This window comes from Poecilia reticulata, unplaced genomic scaffold (assembly GCF_000633615.1).
Source record: "Poecilia reticulata strain Guanapo unplaced genomic scaffold, Guppy_female_1.0+MT scaffold_131, whole genome shotgun sequence".
Classification (NCBI taxonomy): domain Eukaryota; kingdom Metazoa; phylum Chordata; class Actinopteri; order Cyprinodontiformes; family Poeciliidae; genus Poecilia; species Poecilia reticulata.
In genome coordinates this window covers 1,348,902-1,374,308 of record NW_007615014.1, presented here as the reverse complement: position 1 = coordinate 1,374,308, position 25,407 = coordinate 1,348,902, and the positions used below count along the sequence as shown (strand labels likewise).

The 25,407-nt window shown below is 39.5% G+C and overlaps 1 protein-coding gene and 1 long non-coding RNA gene across 2 annotated transcripts in view; one reads left to right on the top strand and one right to left on the bottom strand.

Moving 5' to 3' along the window:
* opcml (opioid binding protein/cell adhesion molecule-like) overlaps positions 1 to 25,407 on the top strand; it is a 151,720-nt gene that overhangs the window by 47,922 nt on the left and 78,391 nt on the right. The window lies entirely within an intron of this gene.
* LOC103459915 (uncharacterized) lies at positions 15,502 to 21,192 on the bottom strand. The gene is made up of 3 exons (XR_532829.1): positions 20,968 to 21,192; positions 15,610 to 15,776; positions 15,502 to 15,533 (listed from the first exon to the last, which is right to left on the bottom strand). It is a non-coding gene; the product is annotated as an uncharacterized LOC103459915 (long non-coding RNA).

Below are 25,407 nucleotides of genomic sequence, written 5' to 3'. Positions count from 1 at the left end.
TTGACTTTGTGACATAATCCTTGGTCCAATCTGGAATTTTAAAAATGTTTTAGATTATTTTAGGTCATATGATTTGTTGATTTAATAATTTTTGTCAAATGTATGAAATCTTTAGGAAATAACCTTCAGGTAGTTACTAAACATTCCTTTCATTAAGCCAACATTTCTGTATTACAAACGTTCTTTTGTTGGTCTGAAGTTATGTGTTTTCATTGGCTGAAAAATCATCACAATTAATGGGAATTAAGGCTTTTAAACATCAGACCACATGGAATTAACCTCTATAATAGCAGTTCTCAACGTGGGAGGTACTGCCCCCCAGGGGGCGTTCAGAGGACGGCAGGGGACGCTGGCGGACATTTTTACAAAAGGGGGACGCTGGGATGCCTTTGGGGGGCGTTTGGTCGAAGGTAAACTTTACACCTTAAATGCACAACAATGCCAGTTTAGACTTTGAGCAACTTGGTAAAACTGTATTGTGAAACATTAAATCATGCTTGGCTGCAATTGTATGATGGCAGCTCTTCTAGTCAATGTTTGTAGCTTCTGTTAGCTTCTTGGCGCAGCTCCGTTCTCCTGCTACTGGTAGCTAAAATCACGATACCCTCACTGTGTATCCCTCTGAAAAATGAACCCATTTAAATAAAGAAATAAAGAAATCCCTCCATGGGTGATACCACGATAGAGAGTGTTCATTTTATAGCGTTAACACCGGWGCTGTAAGTGGTCCGRTATGAAACGGGGGTGATGGAACAACACAGCACTTTTAAATTTCAATAATCAGAATGCAGAAATTGTTTCCGTTGTTTTAAAAGGTTTATGTCAGTCTGCCTTTTCCCCATCGATACGCTTCCTGACCGCCCTGCACCTTAGGGGCTTAAAAAAAAAACGACGTGCACATTGTGCAAAACTCTGAAACAGGAGAAGCRGGACATAAAACGGAGCGACGAACTAGATGTGAATTATGGCATAAAAAAAGAGAATCCGAAGCTGAACAGTGAAAAATCAACACATGATGTGAAACACATGACGATTAGGCGGCGCAGCAGGTGATGAGTGAAAATTACTGATGGTCAATAAACGATAAAATAAATCTAGCAACAGGAAAGAAACTAAAGTGGACATAGCRATAAACCAAGAGAGGATAATACTAATCAAATGAAACTAAATGGAAATGAATGAAGAACAAAATGCAAGAATAAACTAAGAAACTAAAGTAAATACAGAGGAATAAACTGGTATGGCAAGACCTTTAGAGCAATAATTAATACAAGGGACTGTATGGCAAGAATAAACAGACACTATTTCCAGATAAAAGGTAAAATAATATTGTTGAAATGTCATGGGTTTGTTGAGACCACATCTAGTACTGAGAATAAATATATCTTACAGACCATAACAGTAAAGAACTGATCACTTATTTATGTTTTTAATTAGATTTGATATATTTATTTCTTCAATATTATTTTTCATGTCAGTGTTAATGTCATGAGGCTAATGACTCCATGACACTTTGAATTTGACTCATTAGGATTTGATTAAGAACCAGATTTGTTCTTTGTAATTTCTGTCCAGTAAAACTATTAATCTATAAATCAGTAGGTCTATATAAAGATATAATCCATGTTTCTGTCCCATATTTGTACGGCATTAAAAGGATCTTCAACTTTTGTTTTTCCACTGAAAGCTCTGGTTTGCACAATAAATGCCATGTGGGTGAAATTTTATGGTTGATGCTCTGATGTCCCATTCTCCTGAAGGCAGCACAGAGCTGCACCACCAGAAACTGACAAACACTGAAGAGAAGAAGAGCTATGATTAATGTAGTTACAGTTCTACCCATGTTTTAATAGAGATCAGTTGTTTTGCAAATAGTTCAAAGTTTAAACTGGCATGTTGTACATATTTTATCTGGTCATTTATTTTACAACTAGAAAATGGCACAATAATATTTTCCACTCTGATTGGCTGCTGTTAGGCCTACCAATTTTAACTTGAATGTCCATTAAATTTTTCATAAACACCTGTGAAAATAATTTCTATTTCCATGACTTTTTTGTTCTCTGGGAAATTATTTTTGATGGTAAATACAGAAACAAGCATAAAAATCAAAACATCTACAATAGTGATAGTAATATTAATGATAAAATAATAGTCAGTGCAAAGTAACCTACACATTCTTTGGTGGGGGGCGGTGAGGGACCTGGATAAAGGCTGGGGGGGCGTTGGCCCAAAAAAGGTTGGGAAACACTGATCTATAACATGTCTTGCTTGGTGAATTGAGTAAATTAAATAATACACTTTTCAGTGATTTTGTAATTTATCATAAATTACAGTAAATTTGGGTAAATAAAGAAAGTAGCAGAAGTTACGCCAAAATGTGAAAAGAAAAGWAAAGAAAGTTTACTTCCGTCCATCCCTGCATTGCATAGATCCGGCTCCGCATCCTGTGAAAAGTCGACTCGCTCTGTTGTCACACTTTAAAACGAACTGCGTGGCGTTCTAAAAGGAGATCTTTGTTGTTACATTTCAGACAATTACTAAGTCACTCTGCGTCTCAGAAATCTCCGGCTGAAAGGCGATGCGTTTGCCAGACTTTGCAAGAAATGCATTCGCTGTATTCCAGTGTGCCAGACAAGGATATATCTTTTTGTTCTGCGGTATGGGGAAAACACTGCAGATAAAATGACATGTAAACAAGCATTTTAAATAGAAAAGAAATACCACCTTGAATGCATTCTACATCATAAACACTTCTTCACAGCCTTTTATTTTATTTTTTACCAAGACAGCCTTGGCTTATAACCTCGTAGCTTTGACTTGTCAGCATCAAACGCACGATAAACAGCCGGCTTTCATACAAACAGAAGTGGGGCAAAAGGAAAAGCTCTGCTCTGTTGAAGCATTGGTTGGTGGCCATTAAATAAAACCTCAGCAGTAAAACATGTCACAGACCTCCCATCTGATTTCAAATCGCAGTAGAGTATGATAAACACTCGTGTAGATTAAGCTTTTTGTTTCTAATTTAAGCCCTTCACGCAGAATTTGATTCTGAAAAGTCGTTACATCACATCTAAAAGGTCAGATTTCAGTCGTCAGCACAATGACTGTTTCGCGTCCTCTCCTGATGTTAGTAGGTTTAGTCACTGTTGCTGCCCTTTAGAGCTCTGACACAGATGCAGCTTCAAAGAGTTGGCAGCGATGAAAAAGTGGAAGCTCTTTGGCCATATGTTAACTGTGGCACATGACCAGAGAACCTGGTTGTGGGTACTGTGGTCATCCTCGCTCACACAAAAGCGAGGATGAGAAACTAAGTGGAAAAAAAAAAAAATGAGTGAAAACTTAAAGGTTCAAGTTTAGTTTAAATAAGTCACTTTGAGGAATAGCCCGAAGCAACTCACAGGCAGAAATCTGTTTTAACAGAAGCATGGCCAAGCCGCAGCAGGTCTGAATTTCTGAATTTGCCAGATGATGAACTGTTGCCGGCAACTTTGTGTTCCAGTTTACAATGAGAGCATCATGTGGCCGTGTATCTGACAAAACACATCAAGATCAACAGACATCGGTAATTTGCTCCCGCAGATGGGACCACTTTGGATTTAACCTCAGCCGTTTTCCTGCAGCGTGGTTTAGATCGCCATGTTGCATTTTGTGGGTTTAAAGGAAAACTTCATGCCAACAGATTTGCCGCTGACAAGTTTTATAACAACGAGTCCGTGGCAAGAATCGGGATGAATATTCTTGCGGTTATATCGTCATTACAGAATATAGCTACAAATCAAATGAACCTTTACTTTTATTCAGCCTAACAAACAGACAAACAATGCTGCTTATTTTAGCTGTGCAGAAATGAACAGAAACTGCAGATTAGAATGTGCATACAGTAAAAGGGCCCAGAATGGTCAGACCGAAGCCAAACAGTCGTTGTGAGGTCCAGGGTTATGGGGCGTTTATTTTCAAACTCTTCAAGGTCTGCAGAACACACCAAGCCAAGCCTCCTGTGACACCCCTCTCACTTCGGTGTCCATTTGTTGTGTTTTGTCGTACGTGTGCAACGTACAGCAGTACAACAGGGTAATAAACACAACAACTCTGGCAGAGAGGACCGACTGTTACAAGTTCACAAGTTCAAGAGGAGTGGGAACGACTGACGAGCTGCAGCATCCCATTTTATTTCCCACGTTATTGGGAAAAAAAGCACAGAAGGCGTCGTTGGGACACTTGCCCACCCCGTTGGACCAGAACCCAGCAGGAGGAGTTGGGCGTGTCGGTCCAACAGTACGCACATCCTCGTAGCTTCGGATGATTGCTCCTCAAAACTATTCATGACGCTTCCTGGCTGGAAAAGTTGCTTTGGGAAGTCAAGTACTTGGGTCTATAAACACATCCACCAAATTATGACCAACCACCCAATAGTTTCCCCTGCAGAGGGGAGCAAAAAAGTTCGCCGGCGGCTGTTGCACCAAGAAGGGGTGGATGACATGAGGGCTGAGAACAAAATGACACAATTTTTGTCACACAGTTGCAGCAACGAGTAAGAAAGGAACCAGAATGACAAAGATTAAAATTACTGACCAGATCCATATCATAGTTGGCAGTTATATAATTTTCTTTTATCAAGGTTTTATGTGGTTGAAGGAGGTGGATGGCAATGATTCAACACAGATTTAGGTCAGCTTCACACCAGCCATCTTTATAGGCTGTTTGAAGACGGTGAACTCTGAAGGTTTGTTTTCTAGCAACAGATCTGATCAGTTAGGGCTGATTTAGTTCCAGTCTAAGCTGTTTAAAGCTGTCCGTTTGTAACCGACTCAACCCTAATTCATGTCGGTGTCAGATCTGAGCAGCCCCCCCCCCCCYCCGGCCCCCAGATGCTGATGGTCAGGGCGCTTTCACTCCACTTTCTCTCAGTGTTTTTTGCAGAAAGTAAAGTGGCTGCTGTGTCTTTTAATGAGGAAGCTGACATTTGCAGCATACAGTGAAAAAGCTAGAAATGGCTATTAACGTATCTTATTATGTAATTTGTTTTATGGATAGATTCGACTCTCTACTTTGCCTCGTTAATATCCAAGTTGTAATGTGCTATACCTGCTGTAGCTGTTGTGCTTGAGATGGAAATAGAATTCCATTATTTTCTTCTGGATTAACCCCGAGCAGAGACCGAATGGTTAAAAGCGTATCATTCTGATCAGCAGACACACCAATCAGGTGGCAGTAACAACACCGTTTAGCACTGATTTTCTTGGTTTCTAAGTGACAAACTCAAACTTATTTAACTTTATGTATCAGTTTAAAGCAGAGGAAGCACATAGAAGTCAGAAACTTTCTTTCTGCTGGTGAAAATGTGCTTGTGGTGTCCTTAGACTGTGACAGAGTGAGACTTGAAGGACATAACAGAAAGACTAAGTGGAGTTTTTATTGTCTTGGATGCTGCACAATGTTTGGCCCGAGTTTAACCACCGTTTCCAGTTGGAACATATCTGCACCAGTCTGGAGAAAAAGCTCAAAAGAGAGACAGACACTGGAATATTAAACACTGAGGTACAGAAACTAAAGCTTCTCTTTACAGGACATAAATTAAAAACATGTTATTGAACAAAAAGGTAGAAGTTATTTAATTCAATTATTTGAGTAGAATGAAGTTATCAAGCCGCAACTCGATCTAAACATTACACCGTTTTCAGCATAGATAGAAATAATTTTTCACTAATGACTTCACTACCCCCCTGCCCCCCAGCCCCCTTGCACCCATACACACACACCCGTGCACATGCACACTGATGGTGTGAAATCCAAGTCGTTAGATGTTTCGTAAAGACCGGGGAAGGTCGGTGCTGTGCTCTCATCATAACTTGGAGCTTTTAAACTTTGTTTTAAGATGAGCTGGATTTGCCATCGCAGACAGCCTTTTTTTTTTTTTTTTTTTAATCTCATTTAATGCAAGGATCTTTATTCTCCAGGGAAAACAGAATGTCTGCGGTTTTCAAAATGCTAGAAACACTAATTACAAAAAAAAAGAAACCAAAAACAGATTCAAATACAAACTCCATGACCGTCTTGTCTTCATGTTTTAAATGGAAAAACTTTTTTTTTTTTTTTTTTTTTTACAGCGAAAGCTCTGACTAACCAGCATCGTCTGTGCTTTGCTCTTAATGAAAGTAACCATTAACTGCTCCTGATGTAAGGGCTACAAAATGTGAATGCTGTTCTGAGATCTTCATTATATACTTTGTGAAAAACATAGAGATCAGAAATAACATGAAAAAGAATATTGACCAACTGCATATAAAATTATACTGCATTTGCTGTATTATTTGATACAGACAGACAAAAGTTCAATGTATGTCTTCAGAAAAAAAAAAGTTTTTTTCCAATAAATATACTGTTCTAATGACTACATTTTAAATGGTATGATGGTAAAATAAATGGCAGAAATACAGCTTAGTTGTCGTCTCATTACAGTTAACTAACTGTTAGTAAATCATTTATGCATTATCTGTATTACTCATTTATCATGTGTGGAACCTCTGTCTTTTGATGACCTTATTATTATTGTTATTATTATCATGAGACAACCTGACTCATTCACACTGTCATTCATCTCGATGTGTAGCCATTCAACCTGGTGAAATGGTTTGAGCTGCAGTGATTCATCGGTGTAAAGGGAGTCGGGTTCAGAACGCTGACCTGGCTTAGCAAAGACCATCTGTAGTACAGCTCTGCCTTGGACATGCTAGGGTCTAACAAAGTGCTGCAGATTTTCTCTCTGCAGTGACATAGTACCAAACCAGTACGCAAACATAAAGTCAAGTGCTGCCGGTAGCCTGAATATCAAGTGACCCTTAACCAGCCTCTCCAGACACTCCATCGTGATTGGAGTGAGTAGCGTGGGGCAGTGAAAGGACTGATGGCTCGTATCTTCGTCTGAAATGGTAAGATGGTGGTCAGTCTGGAGCAGGGTTGCACTATGGGTTGGCTGGACAGTATACTGGGGACGGCTACATTTATTGCTAAGTTGGATCAGCTTCCTAGGGAGGAACCTGCAGCTTTCTGTGGCGTGAGACTCTGAAGTCTTGTCCTGACTGGGTAGGGCCAGAAATCCCTCCAGCCGTTAGAAACAGTGATGAATGGTTTTCTGCAGCCATAAATTAGAATATGCATTCTGACGAGGCCTGCTTGTCAGATTAATAGGACCTTAAGAAAATATTCTTAAACATATCTTTTCATTAAGCCCACATCTTTATTTGTTGATTGGCTTGATGTAATATTTTAATTTTAAATGTCAAGTTTTTTAATGGATCCAAGTGGGAAATCGTCATAATTAACAGAAACAAAGACTTTCAAACACCCATCTGTGTGTAATTAATACATATATAATGTGTTTCACTTAGTGATAAAGTTCTTGAAATAAATTGGATTTTCAGTAATATTATGATTTATTGAATGGGCCTGTCGTTATCAGACTGATTCATTAATTTGCTCTTGTGTTAATGAAGCTTCCATCTTGTTCAACCAGCTCCTGCACACGGTACACGTCGCTTCCTTTGTTGTTAACAGAGCCCTTTGCACCGGTTAAAAACAAATATGTGATGTTTTCCTGGACAACAGAAGTATATCCCCCCCCCCAACACACAAATACATGCTGCACAATATCGGCGTGCTCAGTGTGCACTGTAATAAAATGCTGCCTTTGTGAGTTGGAGCGAAGAGAAGCTTTATTGATTGTTGTCCATGTATTCTTGTTTGGTTCAAGTGAGTGGATTCCTATTGTCAGTCCACAGCTGGAAGGCTCGCTTTAGGCAGAGCTATCCCTGATGAAGGCGATGTTTGATAGCTACTCAGCAAGTGTTTGGAAATTGCCTTGTTGCACGAGGCTGGGTGGTCTGCGCTGTCTGTAAACAGTCTAAGTGTGGACGCGTGTGAGGCGAAGAAGGTAACAATACAGGAAATCAGAAGAATGCTCTGAGAATTACTGTAGCTTCCAGAGTGCAGGGGTGTACAGTTTTCATGTTTTAGAGGAGAGTGACAAAAGAGGTTCATTAGGTCGATAGCTTTATTATCTTCATTTTTAGGAAATTGTAAACTTTCAAAATAATGATCTCTAATTAACCATGAGTTTAGATAATCATTACTATATTTGTGTGAAATGTCGAATGTGAACGCTGCTTTTTAAATTGCTGCATGTTGGATTTTACAGGATGATAACAGGGAAGGTTGGTCATGATGGCAAAGAAACTCCATGGCCATATATATATATATCTTTTTGTCAGATAAAACCATTGGATCTATTGGTACTCCCCCCCCATCTTTCTGGGATTTTTCCATTGTAAAAAAAAAACAAACAAAAAAAAAACATGTAGCTTTGGCCAAGTAGCAGGACTTTTACATTCAAAAACAAGATGGGTTTTTTTGCATTTTGTGAAAAGATCCATTTTTGGAGTTCAAAGGTTTCTATCTGACAGCAAATGTGGAGCTTAGAGTTTCACAGAAAAGGTCGATAGGGTAACCTCACATCGTCATGCTTTTACTGAGCACAGGAGCTAGTCTTCATGGTTTCCCTAGTTTTACATTTGATTGATTTTACCAGCTTCTACCCGACTAGACCATCCTGGGAATTCACTCCTGTTGTGAGCTGTTGTCAGTAACTCGACTTCCTATAATCAGAAATATTTATTTTTTCCTGGACCAGAAAAGGAGTTGGTGATGAATCAGTGTTTTCAGTGTTTTATTTTATATAAAACACTGAGTCAAAATGTGGTGAGATAATGTTTTCCTCCACACAATATGGAGGGCTGCTCTACTTCATCCGTCAAAATATTTCAGGTTGAATGCCCGTCCATATGACTAACACGGAGCTCTGTTGTGGTTCAAAGCATCCCAACCCATTCAGAGACAAGTTCCAAAACTGCATCTATAGAGACCCAGGTTAGTTCTGTTTGGTTGTAGGCGGCGCTTTGCATGAGCAACCATTATGGCACGCCCGAATGGCAACCATGAGAGATCGAGGATTTCTCAAACATGCTTGAATGCGCTGAAACAACATTCCAAGATGAGGGAATTACATTATAACGTGACATTAAAGTAAAAAGAATCTCCTTTTAAAAACTCTCAGACCTTGACTTAAGCACTGAATTCTATTTTCTTCTCCATTTTTTCTGTCCAGTGCTTGGTAAGGTGACTGGTCACAAAGGTGGTCCTGGCTTTCCTGTATTCACACCTAACACATTTCGTCTGCTTCAAACGGACCTGGGTTTGTTTCCCTCGCCGATCTGGACCTTCTCTGCAGGCGTGAATACACTCAAGCGAACCCCGGAGTGTTTTAACAACCGGACCGAGACCGAGGCCTTGAGCTGATCTCGGTTCGCTTCCAAATCTACTCTGGTGCGGATCGCTTCTGGTGTGAATACAGAGCGACCTCGATCCGAACCGACTACAGGAAACGGACGTCTTTTTAAACCTCATGCGTTGCCGAGCATCATGGTGAAAATGAGCCATTCAGTGTTACTGACACTACGATGTCATGCATTGATTGGACTGAAATCGTACCTGATCCGCCCTTTCCTGTTCAGTGAAGCCGCCGCAGGCAGGCAGGCTGTGAGTCAGAGGATGCAGAGCATCTCGTCTCATTCAGCTCGCGGCAGCAGTTACTGACGCTGTTCCAGGATTAAGAATGTCCCACAGGGGAATCTGCACTGAGTGAGCTGCTCTTGACATTTAAAATCTTTTTACAGCTCTAATGACAACCACACACGTGCCCGACAGAAGTACAGCATGAACATTTTCCATGTTTTTTTTTTTTTTTTTACTTTTCAGGTGTGTGTTTTGTCTCGCTCACTGTCATTTCTGTCCAATGGCAGCAATGATGGTCACCTGTGGCTTTGTTTACAAATTACAGTCCCTTTGCAAAACAAAAAAGCACAATGTGAAAGCAAACCACACCAAACCAAAGAATAAAAAATAATTAAACGAAGTCCACTTTTTATGCAGACCAAACAAGCAGACCAAAGAACTATTGACATGGGTTTGACCTTAATCCCCCTCATAGCTTTCTGATCAGAGTGAGATATTAGAATTCAGAAGAAGCCATATAATTTATCATCATTTATGAATTATAAGGCTTCTTATGTTTGTTTATAAGAAACTAACATTCATCTATTTAGATTTGTTTCAGTTTTAACTGCAGGTCCTTCTGTTGTTTGGTTTCCAGCTGTTTATTCTTTTTCTTTAATCAGTAGTATGTTAAATGTGTAAAATTATGGTTGATGGTAAAAATAAAAAGTCTGGAACGTATAGAAGGATGATGACTGATGACATAATATCGACATATTAACATATGATATAAAAACGTTTTATCGTTGCAGTCTGTTGTAAATACACTAATAGACTGAGTTGAATTATTTAGCGCATGTAAATATTTGCTGAAGTCATTTGGATTCAGTTCCAGCTGCTGATGCTTCTCAGATAAGCGACGTTTCAATAACGACTCTCCTCATTTCATCTGGCAGTGCAAAAAACTCTGTAGTCCTCTGTGTATATTTCCGTGTCAAATAGAAGACAAACCTGAATTATCCATACAAGTGGTTGGATTTTGCTCACTTGTCGCCTCCTTCACATTATGCCGTTTCGGCTGACATGTCCCTCAGCTGGTGCGTGTGGGCAGGTAGGTGGCTGGCTGGAACAGGCCTAACGGGTCAAAACTGTGAGTTTCCTGGCAATTAGCCTTTCATTTCTAGATTGATTTGTCTGTGGTATGAACTCGGTGCCGAGGTGTCAGACGTCTGCCAGAGTCTGGAGGCTGAAGCAAATGGTCCTGTGGGGTTTAACGTCTCTGTTTGAGCTAACACCTCGGCAGCTACGGTTATTATTACGACGGGTTATTAGCTGTCTGCCTCCCGTCCCCTGATGTGTGTGTCGTTTTTTGCGGTTTGTGAATAACAATATATTCCCCGTTCTCCCTCGTATTTTTGCAAAGCACTCATTGTAGCTGCTGCATGAACGTCTTGATTAAGAATTCAACAAACCTTCAGTTGATGTTGCTGAATGTTTGCTGGTGTTTAATATACCGTCACGTTGATAAACTTCAAAACATTATGGCTGAGAAGAGGATCTTTTTATGTGGCGATTTGCATTATTCCTCAATTCCAACCTGAAGTTGAACTTGCTGTAAGTCTTTGAACGTTTCACATAAAAATACATTTACATGCTGTAACCTGTTTTGTGGACGTGAAAAAGTCATTTGTAACAAGCAAAATCCGTCATGGCTGGAAAGTCTTACCATAAATGCACGGAGCACCACCTACTGTCTCAGAAAGTCAATCAGTACGTTCTTTGCAGCCTGCTTTTGGCAGCTGTCCCGACAGCCAGCAGGGTTCGGCTTTACAGCTATTTTGCATGCATTATGGGGATTAATATAGGAGAAGCTGGCTAGAGAAGTGTGGAGTTGTGGTGCTTCACAAATTCCCCAACTGAGCAACCTGAAGGCTGGCTGGGCTTGCTCTGGGCTTCAGCGAACAGGACCCCAACATGTGTCATTTGGGGCTAAGCAGTTGCATGCTGGTAGCAGTTGCATCCTAGTAGCTGACTCTACTTTGCTGTTTGCAAAGGTTTCATATATTACAGTGGAGGCATTTTGACCATGGCAGTTTTATTGAGATTTACGCTCTCTCTAAATAAAATTACATTCAAGTTGGGGTTTGGACGTCGACTGGAGCATTGCAGCAGCTGGATTATTTTCTTTTTCTGCTATCTTGTTGTAAAGTCGCGTTATGTTCTTGATGGCCTCGTTTTCTCATCTGAGCAGCATGGTGCGTTCATGATGCGCGAGTTGCTTTTTGCCCAGCGTGATGAGCATTATGGACAATTTTTTTCAACTGCTTTCTCATTGTTGGTAATTTGCAGGGCTATTCCACCCTGGGCAGATTGGTTAATTGTCTGGATAAAGGTTCGTAACCATAGGATGATGGTCCTCAACTGGGTTTTTTTGGAAAATAATACAAATAAGAAATTTGACACTTTTCGTCTCCAAGGTTGTTGCTGATAAATTTCTTTCTTGCTTCAGTTTATTTCACAGGACTGTTATTACAATACTATTTTTCCTATGACTATAATATTTGAATTTTATTACTTACTACTGCTGTTTACCAGCTTTTTCTCCTTAATCCCTTTGGATCCCTTTAAAATTCTAAACATGCTGTTTATAATTATTACCACAGATGCTGGACCGTCGGGTTCTATCTGCTCATGGCGAACAAAGGAGCCTCAACTTGTTCAAATATTCACACATTCCCTGTAACTATTAATAAAACGTCTGCACCTCATGCTAAAGCAATTGGCTTTAAGCGATTTGAACGCCTTGCTCATCAATGCAATCTTTTTAACTAAATGTTTCGTTTATGGTTTAGTTTATGGCACCATAAACTAAATCTAGTTTAGTTTAGCCACAGTCAGACAGGCAGCCTGTCTGACTGTGGTATTTTATTTCCAAAAATCTTTTATTTCCAACAGAGTTCATGCAGCTAATGTTGAACAAGTTAACATGTCCTCTCCGGATCCCAACCTTCAAAACACCCATGAGGTCTTCTCCCTCCCCAGTTCGTTTTTAATTAACTACTTATCCTTATGACATATGGTGAAAGAGAGTTTTATTAATTATCACCTTCGAAGAGGCACTTGCCACTTGCTGGGTGAGACATCAAAGTGCAGGAAGCGTACTTGGCAAATGTTATTGTTGACTGTGGATAGTTCATGATTATCAACACCAATGTTGTGAAGAATTATCCTTTCACGCTACTGTAGGTACAGTTGAAAGCAGACATGTATACAAACTTTAGGAAAAGACTCATAGCCTTTTTGTCTCTGACATTGAATCAGTCTGAACGTTTCCTGTTTAAAGTCAGTTTAACTGTTAAGTTTTGCCAAAAATAAGTAGCATTTGTGAAATTCAAAAGTAATTTATAAAATATGGTCATAATTTCAAAACACTTTCAACTCAGGCTCTTTTTGAATCACAAGACACGTCTTCCAAAATTACATTTGGAAACAGCTTGGCTTGTTAGGTCACTTTCGGAGTAACGGCCTCTTACTCTCCCAGTGGCTTTGTGGCCCAGGCGAGTACAGGACTTGTTTCACTTTCAATAATGACACTTTTCTCCAGTACCAGCCTGGAGAAAAGGCCAGTGTAAGATCATTTAATTTTTTATACACACAACTCGCATCAGAACACAAAAATCCACAGGGCAACAAAAACAATCATCTATCCTAACAATAAAATGACTGGACATTTCCATGTACTAAGCAGTAACGACACCTTTGCTGCTTTAACTCAACTCTAGTTTGTTTGTCTACAAAGTCTGGTTCATTTTGGGAGGTGTGAATGCGGAATTAAACTCTGATGCAGGAAAAACAACTCTGGTCCGTCTTAAAACATAGGTCTCAGTTTGATTAAAGTGAACTCTGGCCACCTAAAAGAGGGAACTTTTAGGACAGTTAAAAGTTCCCTCTTTTAGCAGCGTAAATGACGCTGTCTTCATGTCCAGACAGCGTCATTTACACAGTGTATGTAAATATATGGTTTCTACTGCTTATGTGCATGTGACTCTTTCTTGTTCTTCTGGAGGTAATTGTGGAATGAAAAGTGTGGCGCAGGCTACAAGCCTCCCTCGGGGAAGGGATTTACTTCACGTTATCAGACATTGTCTGCAGTAATTCAGATTGATGAAAGATAAAAATAAGACCTGATTGTACGGGATGATGGACAGCTGTATCACAGATTAATCTAGCCGTCCCCCGACCCAGCTGAATTGACAGCCGCGGCCCAGACGGGTCTCTATTTCAGACTCTGGTTGGTATTCTCCCTCCGTCATGCATGTTAGTCAGATGTCAGCTCTCGGTGCTCCCCTATGTAAGCGAGTGAAGCTTGTGAAATGATAAAAAAAGGACTGATATTAGTCTGAGCAGGACGGATGAGAATTTCAACAGTGTCAACTTTGCACAGGCTGATCTGCAGATGTACGCACAGTTGCAGGATTTCTATGGACATGCTCAAACAGTCGGCCCTTGTCGAAATGGAAATGGAGTAAAGTAAACTCACTGCACTCAATATACACACATTAATACGCAGACATTGTGTCAAATATGGTGAAATATGTTTGCCTCTCTCTTCACAAACTCTAGGACGTTGGTTTCCCAACAGGAATTTCGATGACACACGTGTGCTTTGGCCACTTACTTACCGACATGTTCTGTTAGACGTTGTTTATTAATTTGATTGCTGGAATAATGATGTCACAATGTTCAGTTTCAATCCATTGGAAACTGTTTGATCCGGAGCTTCATCGCTCGTCAGATTGTTCTTAAGCGCAAGACAAAGAACCAAACATTTCTTCTGATTCGTTGACTGGTGCCAACGACCTTGAAAAGCAGCACATCAAAGACGGCGTGTTCTCATTTAAGGTAGAGATGCACTGAGAAATTCAAATAATTACTGCCTGAAGCAGCAGAAACATAAAGTTTGGATGCTTTTTTTGATTGCAAAATGTACATACAGGCTTCTTAGGTAGTGGAGAGAAAAAAAAAACCCAATTCCGACAACAAGTAAGAGATATTTCCATAAAATAATGAGGTGGGAACCAAGTAAAGACACAAAAGGCAGAGCGGTGGAGTGCAGAGGTTTACCAAAAAGATAAACAGTGGAGCAAGAACTGACAACCTGACATGGGGAACCAGAAAGAGCAAACTGAAGAATCAGTAAAACAGGGTTAAGAGCAACTGAAGAAATAGTAATGAGGAATGAAAAACAGGAGCTACATGTGTACTGGGGTAGAGGTGGTAAAAAAACAAGAGGAATCAGAGGGATTAATCAGGGAAAGTGGATGCAGCTGAGAAGGAATGCAGGCAGGGGAGAGATGAGACTACTGGAAGCAGTTGGGAAGGAAGAGCGAAGGTAAATAAAGCAAAGAAATAAAAAAAGGGGAAATGAGCCCAAAACGAAAAAATAAAACGGGAAGAAACAAACTCAGAGAATAATCAGGGAGAACAAATAAACAAAAGCAAGGTGTAAACTAAAATGGTAAGACGGTGAGGGGCTTTTTCTGTCAGTGAGGAAAAAAATCTGAGAGTTTTACAGCCAGCAGTAGAATATACAAAAACACACAAACATCCATATAGAACGTTTTTATTATTATTATTATTATTATTATTATTATTATTATTATTATTGTTGTGCTTTTGCACTCAAACTATTTTCATTGTCATCAATCTCCCAATTAGTCCCATAACAGTGGATATATAAACTTGATATCTGGCTATCTCATTTCATAACTTTTTTTTTATTTTTATCAACAGATATATTTACATTTATACTGTTCACAATCCCCCTCTGTTTTACGCAAGGGGGGTGGGTTGCCAGTTGGGCTCGTTTTCATAGAGCCGGTTGTTTCTTTCGAAAGATCTGGCAACGTCGGCGGTCAGTCGGTGGGATTCCTCGGAATTTTGTCTTTTTTTCTGAACTTTTCGCTCGAAAATTTGACATTTTTCTGCAAAGAAAAAAGACAGAAGAAATCCACACAAAGCTGTAAGGCTTTTTTTTTTTTCTTCAACTGACACAAATACCTTTTAGGGTTTAGCATTGCGGTGATAGGGAACGTCTGAACCATAGGGCGTCACGGGTTGCAGTGGTAGATCTGGTGCCCTGCATACAGAGACTGGAGCACTGGAGCCGTGTTGGGTTCCACCTCAGCCGCATGTCTTTCTCTCCCCATTTCCTGCTTGGTAACTGCCTATAGACAGCAAGGGTTAAACAAAAATGTTAAACTTTTTTTTTTTTTTTTTTTTTACAGCAACTTCTATCTCACACACATAGAACTAGGCTACCTCTGTTCCTTAATGGGAGCAATTAATAACTGCTGGAGGCATGAAGGCTCAAGCAAAAATATTTTAAACGCTGTTTTCACATCTTTTTATATCACAGTTGTTAAAGGGGAAAACATGAAACGGGTCACAAGATTTAAACCGTTCATCTCGAAGCAGAAAGAGTAATAGGTTAGCGAAGCAAGGGAATGAAAACACTTGTACAAAAGGTACTAATGCAGACCGTTATTTATGAATATTTATGATCCGTGTCCCACAGCCCAAAAAATATATATATCTGTTATCTCAGCAACATTCAGCTATAAAACCTATCCAGATGAGAGAAGGTCTGTGTTTTCTTTACTGAAAGCTTCAGGGTTATTATTGAACCCAGCAGTTATTCTGTCCTCATTTTGTTTTATGAATGATTTTAGGAGGATACTATCTGGGGAAAAGATCAGTGAGCAAATACCAGGAACAGTCATAGCTGCACTTTTTTTTTAATACTTGTTTTCATTTTAACATCTGGTTGTGTTGGTTTCATACCGACAACATTTCCAGTCCATGTTTAAGAATCATTCTCAGCACTCCGGCCGCAAACTTTGAAGGACTATTTTTAACGTTTCACATACTAAAATCCAGGTCATTTGTTGGTTGACACACTAAAACAATTTCTTTATTTTCTTTTCAGCATCTTTGATGTCTTCTATCTTTCCGTCACAGTGTTTGTTGGATCAGTGTTTCTGGCTTTTATTCCCAGCTTGATTAGTTGGTGTTATAGACATTGTGAGGTCAGCAGTTGGTCTGATTTCCATTAAAATTGAGTTTAAAAAATGCATTGCTCTGTACTCTGCGATGACAGCCCCATGATGTGAACCATCAGTGCCTTCTCATCTCATCTCCTCTGTGTTATTGGTTGCTTTATGTTACATGTTTTTTTTTTTCTCATGCATTTTCTGATGTGACTCAGAATTTCCTGGTGACCTTGCAGTTTGACAGATACAAAAAGAAATGATTACGTTAATGTAACACGGTGTGGTTAATGGCAAAAGGCTTGTTACTTTCTATGGTAACAGCAGATAGTACTACTGGTACCAGTATCATCTGCTGCATTACAGAACAAGAACTCATTTGATGTAGTTAGTGAAAGCAGATAGCTGGTCTTAGATGGTGCAACTTTTTGGACAAAGATTGATTTAAATTTTCATTTTACTGCAACACCACACTGACTGTTAAATACACACAAGGAGATTATGAATGTAGCACGTTTTACCTACTCTTAAATGTTTGAAGACACTTTATAGAATTGACGTAAAGGCAAGGTGAGGCGTAATATTGTTTTTACTTCACTGTTTTAATTTTCAGAATTGGTAATCTTAGCATTTTCTCGTGACGACTGAACAAAAAGGGGTGGTGAGAGTTTTAATGTTATGATTTGACTCCATCACAACCACAGCAGTGCAGCAAGATTTCATGGCTTAAAATCTAGCAATATCAAAGCATCATTTCTTATCAAAATATAGTCTGTCACCATGTCCTTATTTGGTAAGTGAAATGTGTGCCTTTTTTGTTGTTCCCAGATATGCGGCGGGTGCGCTTAAAGCTTGCGAACCTGTTTTACGAGACTCTTATTTTGAAGTAAGAGAGGGTTCTCCATTAGATCCAAAACCAACAGGATTATTTTTAGTCAGAAAGCAATAAATAAACTGAAATCAGGGTCTCCCCCATAAAACTTCCTAAGCCCGGTTGCTAGGGGTGCTGGGGCTTTCATCAAGCTGGCCGCTATGTTTTTGAGTTAATATTAATACCTAAACACCAATTATGAAGTCTTAAAAAAAGGCAATGATTAAAAAAAACAACTAAAATAAATAAACAATGCTAAGCCTGGTGGGGGCACAAGTAAAGCCTGGTGGCCCACCAGAATAATAATACACTGGGGGAAACCCTGGAAATATTTGTACATATTTTTTAAGTTTTTGAAAACTTAAAAAAAGTTTTCAAAAACGTTTTCAAAAGTTTTTGAAGGTTTTTTTGACTTTCCAAAAAATCTTCTCGGTTACATTACATTACACTGGTAAGGTAACCCAGAGTTACTGAATGTGTTACATGGCAAATCAGGAAAGTTGTTTTTGTAATTTTTTGATGAATGTGATTATATGTCCTATATAGCCTTAATATGATGGTTGTGAAACTTTTAGGCTGATTAAATGAAATAGCAGAAAGTAAAGTATTTATACCAAAAGATTAAACAATCACAAAGCACATTTCACAGAAGTCCACAGTAACTAACACTAGCATTAGCATTGCATTATTATGGTGCAAATACAATGCCTATAAAAAGCATCCACTCCCACTGCCTTAACAGATGGGGGATTTTGGACCCCATGAGCTTACACTGAGCCGTGTGCACTCCTACAAGGTTTTATTTCTGTGTGGTTTCGGAAACTGTGGGTCTGATGGAACATCCGCCCTGGAAGGCTTGTAAAAGTAGGTGAAACAAATGCAGTAAAATATTTTGAAATGTTAGCTTCCATCTGCCAGAGAACTTTTATTTTCCAGCAAGACAACGACCCGAAGCATCCACCTAAAGCTACATAGGGATGGATTGAAGATAACAAGGTGGACGTTCTGGATAGGTCCAGTCAAAGCCCATACCTCAATCCAATGGGGAATTTGTGGCATGGCTTAAAATGGGCTTTTCCCAGCTGATCCCCACGCGGCCTGACAGAGCTGGAGCAGTTTAGCAGGAAGAATTTAGTGAAACTGCAGCGCCCAGGTGAGCAGCCTGACCGAGACCGATCCACACAGACCCTCTGGGAGTGAATATTTATGAAGTCACCTATTTTATGTAAAATATTTTTATTTAATTGGCATTATTTTGTAGAAATCAACTTTTACGTTGACAGTGAAGATTTTTTGTTTGTTTGTTTGTTTTGTTTTTACTAATTTTATTGCCCATGATTGTTTCAAAATGTGAATAAAACTGTTTCAGGCACTGTGCATATGAAGTATAGAAGTTGTAAGTAACTTTATATCTTTTTTCTTTCAGGGGGTTGCAAGTCTGCCTTCACTATCTGGAAATAATTTTCTGCTGCAAACAAAATATTTGAATTCAAAATAGATTCATAGGCCTGAAAAAAACTGAGTGATTCATCTCTTTCAGGGATTTATTTCAATTTAGAAAGCTTTGCTGGGAATTTAAAATGCTACGGATTTGAACACATTGTCATCCATATAACGAGGAGATCTTTTTGCCTTCTCTTATTATTATCTACCGAAAAGGATGTTTTGGAGTGATGACCACTCTGAAAACTCACTGCTAATATGCTTAGATCTCAAGAAGACGTTGCTTCATGATCTTCTTTCTTCCTTATAACATATATTTTACGGCGTAACATTTTTCATCTAATGAATGTCTTTACTTGGCTTTCCTTTTACTTCACTGTCATGTAACGATGTTGTTGTAGAAAACCCGGAGCAGAATGGTGATAAATAAGGATTTAATGAACAGTTGAAGTTGACGCGAGAAAACAGGCTGGTGACAGCAGCAACGAATCCGAGCGTGGAGTAAATGAACCGAGGAGAAAAACCTCTGAAGAGTTTGATTACTTAATGCCACACAGGTGAGGAAATTAACAGCTGTTGGAAAGCAGGAAGTAATGGAGGAAAGAAAAACACAGCTAATTGACCGAACATGCAAAAATACGGTGACAAAATTAACCAAGCTAAGCTCAGAGTCATAAACTGCAACATGTAAACTATGAATATCACTGTATGTGCAAAAAGAACTTAATTTCAACATTCGGTAGTTTTGTATTTTTCTGTTTTCTCAAACCCGAAATAGACATAGTTGAAGAGAGTTAAGTTCTGTTTTTTTTTTTTGGTTTTATATTCACTTATATGTCGTGTTGCCTGATCTGTGACAACCAATGGAAGCCAGCCAGTCGCAGTGCATCTCTTCCTTAATTGGATTTGTCTCGTGTGATAAAATCTGCATTTTTGTGCAAGGTGCCTAGCAAGGAACTGGAGGAAGTCCTGCAAACCTTTTGGAAAGGCAGCTCAAGCTGGACTGCTGCATAGGGTTGCCACCTTTCAGAAATCAAAATAAGGAACGCCCACAAAAATTGTACTCCAATCAGAGTAACATACCTTCAACACGTTTATACTTGAGTAGATTTACTTAAGCTTTAATGAAGTAGGTGTAAAATGTATTTGGTAAAAATCTACTCAAGTACTGAGTAAATGATCATAACATCTGATTTAATATTCAAAATGTGTATTATTACCATCTGGAAAAATCTGGAAAAAATAGTATTACCAAAATATTTATACAAATAAAGAGTTAGGTTTGGAGGCTGGTTCTACACCAAATGTACCATGTGTGTATTCAGTAATTTTTTGTGGGGAGCACTTAAAAAAAGAATGAAACAAAAAAAAAAAAAAAACAGAGCAATATATTTCATCATTTAATATTCTGAGCCAAAGAGCCACTTGTGTCTCCAGATTCAGGTTGCAGATCCTGATCTAGCCGATGCAAATGGAAAATGTGATCCTGTCTTCATACAGAAGCTAAAAGTGTAGAATTCAATTTTTTTTTATTATTGGCAATTGTTAAAGTAAAATTGTGAAGGTTAAAAATATCTACCACTCAATATCAAAAAAATACATTGATGTAGTATAATTTCTTCAGTTCCCCTGCTGGCCCCCGTCTAGAACCGCCCCTGGGCTGCAGGTCTGTGTCTGGTGTAATCTTGGTTAGCATGTTTTTTCTTCATTGATAGGAAGTCAAGTTACCCAAACTGGTAAACCACGTTAATAAAATAATAGTTACATAACACATTAAATGACAGCTGAATAATTATTCATAAAATGCATCAATATTTCTAAATAAAACATACAGAAAATCCTAACAAACCGTTTTAAAGTAGGAAATATTTAGTTATGTACTGTTAGTCTATTTGCATGATTTGTTCTTTAAATTGCCATTCATATTACTTGGGCAGATACTATTATTTGTTAAATAAATTATCATCCAAACTCAACATCTAAGCAAATAATCAAACCATAATAGTCGTTTAAAAATGCAATAAGAAACTGAATCAATAATAAAAAGTTCTGTACCGTATCAGCCTCAGGAGATGATTGAGGGATAAAGAGATGCGAACGGGTCTGCAGTTTCTCTCCTGATCTATTGTCTGATATCAATCACATCACACAGCAGCACACGATGGACACATTTTTTAAATAATTGCCTGTTTAGCAATTATTTAAATTGCAGACATTGTTCAGCCTGGAATGTGCATCTTTCCACTCACGTCTGTGTATTTCTGCCAGAGTTCTTACTTCTAAGGACCTCGGAGTATCCGGTTGAGGACATTTAAAAGATGCAGGTTGATAGCAACTCACCGCGGCTGCGCAGTGTCCGTCTCTAGGCAACAGCGTAGGACCGTAGCGTTCTGAGGGGCTGGGATTGGTCCTTTATCTCCTGCCACGACAATTTGGCTCACTTTAATATTCCCTGTGCTTTATTTTGGTCATTATTATTACACTTAGTGTTGATATATATGTGATAGGCGTGTCTATTGGACATTTATAGAAATACGGAACACGGCATTTATAAGCCAGATACGGGACGGGTGACAACCCTACAGCTGCAGTAGATCTGGTCAAATGTGTTGGTACTATTATATCATCGCCTTCCTAAAAATAAGGGCTTATGTCATTTTTTTGGCTAAAAGTTATTTTGAAAAAAATTTGAAAGAAATTTAATTTAACCTCTATTTTGCCAAAAGATGATTTAGGCAAAAAAAAAACTTTTGGTAAAAAATCCATCCATCCATCTTCTTTCACCCTTGTCCCTCAGTGGGGTGGGTTGCTGGTGCCTATCTCCAGCTAACGTTCCGGGCGAGAGGCGGGGTACACCCTGGACAGGTCGCCAGTCTGCCGCAGGGCAACACAGAGACACACAACCATGTACACACACACTCACACCTAGGGGTAATTTAGACAGACCAATTAACCTAACAGTCATGTTTTTGGACTGTGGGAGGAAACCGGAGTACCCAGAGAAAACCCACGCATGCACAGGGAGAACATGCAAACTCCATGCAGAAAGACCGGGGCCGGGAATCGAACCCAGAACCTTCTTGCTGCAAGGCAACAGCTCTACCAATTGCGCCACTGTGCAGCCCTTGGTAAAAAAAATGTCTTGGGCTATTATTTTAGGAAGGTCCCCTTCCTCTCAGCAAATGTGCTGCCATTGTCGACATGTGCTGAGTGTGGCTACGTTCGGTGGCTGATGTTTTCACCCCCATGCAGCCACTGCTTTTCTCTCTCTCATTAATGCTAAGGAAACATCCTTAAGGAGGCTTGAGCCTGAATCCCAAACTTCACTTAACATTCTACAGGACCTGTAAGCAGTGACGGATGAGGCGTCTCATTGAAATAAACATCATACTGCATTTACTATAGTCCCTGCCACTCTAATGCTAGTTGCTCCAGAGACAACGCAATGTGCTGCAATAAATCTTAACATTTCAAACATGTTCTCAGTTTGATAGAAACAGTTTTCCTTTTACTTCAGAGCGCATCCATCGTCTGACGCGCGGCGCATCGCCTCCGTGTGCTGCAGAACGAGGACCATCTGTTTTATATTCCTACCTATCACCGATTTCCCTTTGAGTTGTGTTGACTGGCACACATTTGTGAGCCTCGCAAACCTATCAAATATCTCGAGAAGGTCTCTGTCGAGACGTGAGATGTTCTGGGATGTGGCAAATTATCTCCTTTCACAAAGGACGCCCGAAACTCACTTGTCAGCAGAGGCACGTTTCTTGTTCTCATTGTGACAGGATAAGCAAAAAAAGAAAGATATGGTGGTTTATGTCATCCTGCGCCTGGCCTGACAGCCAGACATCTGAGCTCTTAGACAAAGCTGGAAGCTGCGAGGAAATCTGAGTGGCAAGCTGAGTGTTATCGAAACGGTTTTTGGTTAATTCATCGGCCGCAGCATATCCTGATATTTACTCACTTTAATGCATAGTGTGGTATATAACCTCTGAGAGTGGATTTGTTTAAAAGATAAATGACTCTGTACTCGTTTAGCTCTTTATCAAGTCCAAGAGCTCATTGTGCATTACTCTGCTGTCGTCAGGTGACCCGTGCTGTCAGATGAGTAACTTTAACATTTATGGGCAAACAGCAATTTTGTTTACTGGGTTGTATAAACCTTATATGGGGGGGGACTGATTGTGACCGTGTCATGGTGAACCTTCAACCTTCATTCAGAATGAAGGTTGAATTCAACCTTCATTCAGAATGAAGGTTGAATGCCAAAACATCATGAGGGAACCAAGGTCAAAAAATAAAGTGTGGCTGGCCGTCCTGCATCATGATCAGAATGGTCATCTTACCAGGACATGCGTTATACAGTTATTTTTTTAAAAATCTAATTATCATTATTTTGTGGAAATCAGTTTTCACTTTGACCTTACAGTTTTTTTTTCGTTGTCCAATTTGTTGCTCATGACTGATTTGAAAAAGCAATAAAAGGGCAAAACGTTCAAGGCTCAGGGTTAGCTTTAGGGTTAGGACTTGAATACTTTTTTATATAGACTTGTACCTATTTGTCAGATAAATATGACAAAGTTACTTTTTTAATTATTCAACGACGTGCCTCGCCACCAAATCGTGAGTCCTGATCATCGAGGATCTAAACTCCACAGCTCTCATCGGAAGTCATGCGTCTGTTAGGAAGGAACTCAGCTCTGCACCTCGCCCTTCGAAGTCTGCTGGCTCTTTCATGCATGACTCGAGAAAACCAGAACAAAAGTCTCAGCTTAATCCTGCACAGGTGTAATCCTGTTTATCGTTCTCCACCTGCAAGGACAGCGGAAAACAAAGTCTTTCTTTAATTTTGCCGCTCTGCATCGTGATGTATGGCAGCGTTCAGTGAGGCGAGGAAGACAACAAATAAAGTTGCTCTGGTTTAGTAATGCAAATACTGGCATCAAGCTCTGCACTTTTAAAGCATTGACCTGGTTGTCAGCATTGATTTTCATTAGGACTGTACCGCACTAAATTTGCTGAGTGTTGAAAACTCAGGGCAGGGTCACGCTTGGCAGGTGACTTTGACCTTTGTAACTTGATGCTGATTGGCTACAAAATCTGCCCTGGCAGCAGTAACTTGGCTTTTTACCTCACGGTCTCTGTCCTGGCCTGTGAGCGTCAGCAATGCGGAGCGGCGTACTTGTGGGCGGCATGCCGTATTTTGTTTTCATCCCCCGAAAGCAGCAGTAAGAAAAGTTGAGTGAAAGAGGAGAGTCCAATTATTGTCTCTTCAAACTGTGATGCAGCTTGCTGTGTTTAACTGTGAGTTAGTCCGCGTAATTGGTTGTAGCTGCCAGGTGCTTAGAACACTTTTAGCTGGAAAATATTAAAAAATAAATTGAATCGCTGCTTCTTCCCACATTTCCATAGGAAAAAAAACCACATTTGTGAAGTTCTTGTTGTGACACAAGTTTTCTTATATATTTCCAGAGAATAATTTATCCAAGAGTTGAATCTAAGAATAAATTTCTGCCTTTGTTTCTGAACACTAAGCAGGTGATTATCTTGAACTTTTTCCCATTTAGTCATTTTAGTAGCAAGCAAGGCTATGGGATATATTACACTTGTAGAATAACATGAAACAGATTTTTTTTAAAAAAGAAAAAAAGACATGTTTAAAATTAAGCAAAATTCGAAAACGTTTGAGATGAATAAAATAAAATGCTTAGGAAATGTAACCAGTGAGAAATGGCTGAGTTTTGCCTTCGGAGACGCGGGAGGCAGAATAACTTCCTCCAGGAAACTCCTCTGGTTCCACAGCACGTTCCCGAAGTGGGAGCACACCTGTATTCTCACGGCGCTTATAAATTATTCATATCTTGTGTGTCGCTCTGTCATTGTTTCAAATGCTGTCACACAAATGCCTTAAAAAGGATGGAGGATTCTTCCTTTCCTGTGGAACCAAAGGTTAGCTAAGTGTCAGCCTAAGCCTCTTCATTAGCCGACTCTGTCAATACACCGGGTCACCGTCGAGCTACGAATAAGCAAAATCCAACGAGAAGCTGTTCATTTTTTCTCACTTTAAAATCTACTGTCTGATCTGCGCTGGCGGTCGGTGATGGCAGCGGTTCTTTGGACGGCACACAAACTGCTGGATTTTCTTGGCCAAATTGTCTCACAATGAAAAGTTGTCTAACAAGTTCACTCGGATTTACTATGAAGCAGAATATACTTTGTAATCTCTTTTAGATAAGAATCTGCACCTGGTAATTTATTATTTAAATGTTCACTTCATCATGTTTTTGGTCTCTAGTGCTACTAAGTTGCTGTTAGGATGTTTATTTTATCAGGCGTTCTGGTGTCTCTACAACTGTTTCAGTCAGTGAACAGGTTGTAAAGCTACTGTACAAAATGTTGATGCTGAAGCATCATTTACCAAAAGTCTGAGATAAAGTAATGTAAGAGGTTTATTCATTAATTCCCTCTGAAATTGGATTTTAGAAGACCCTTCTA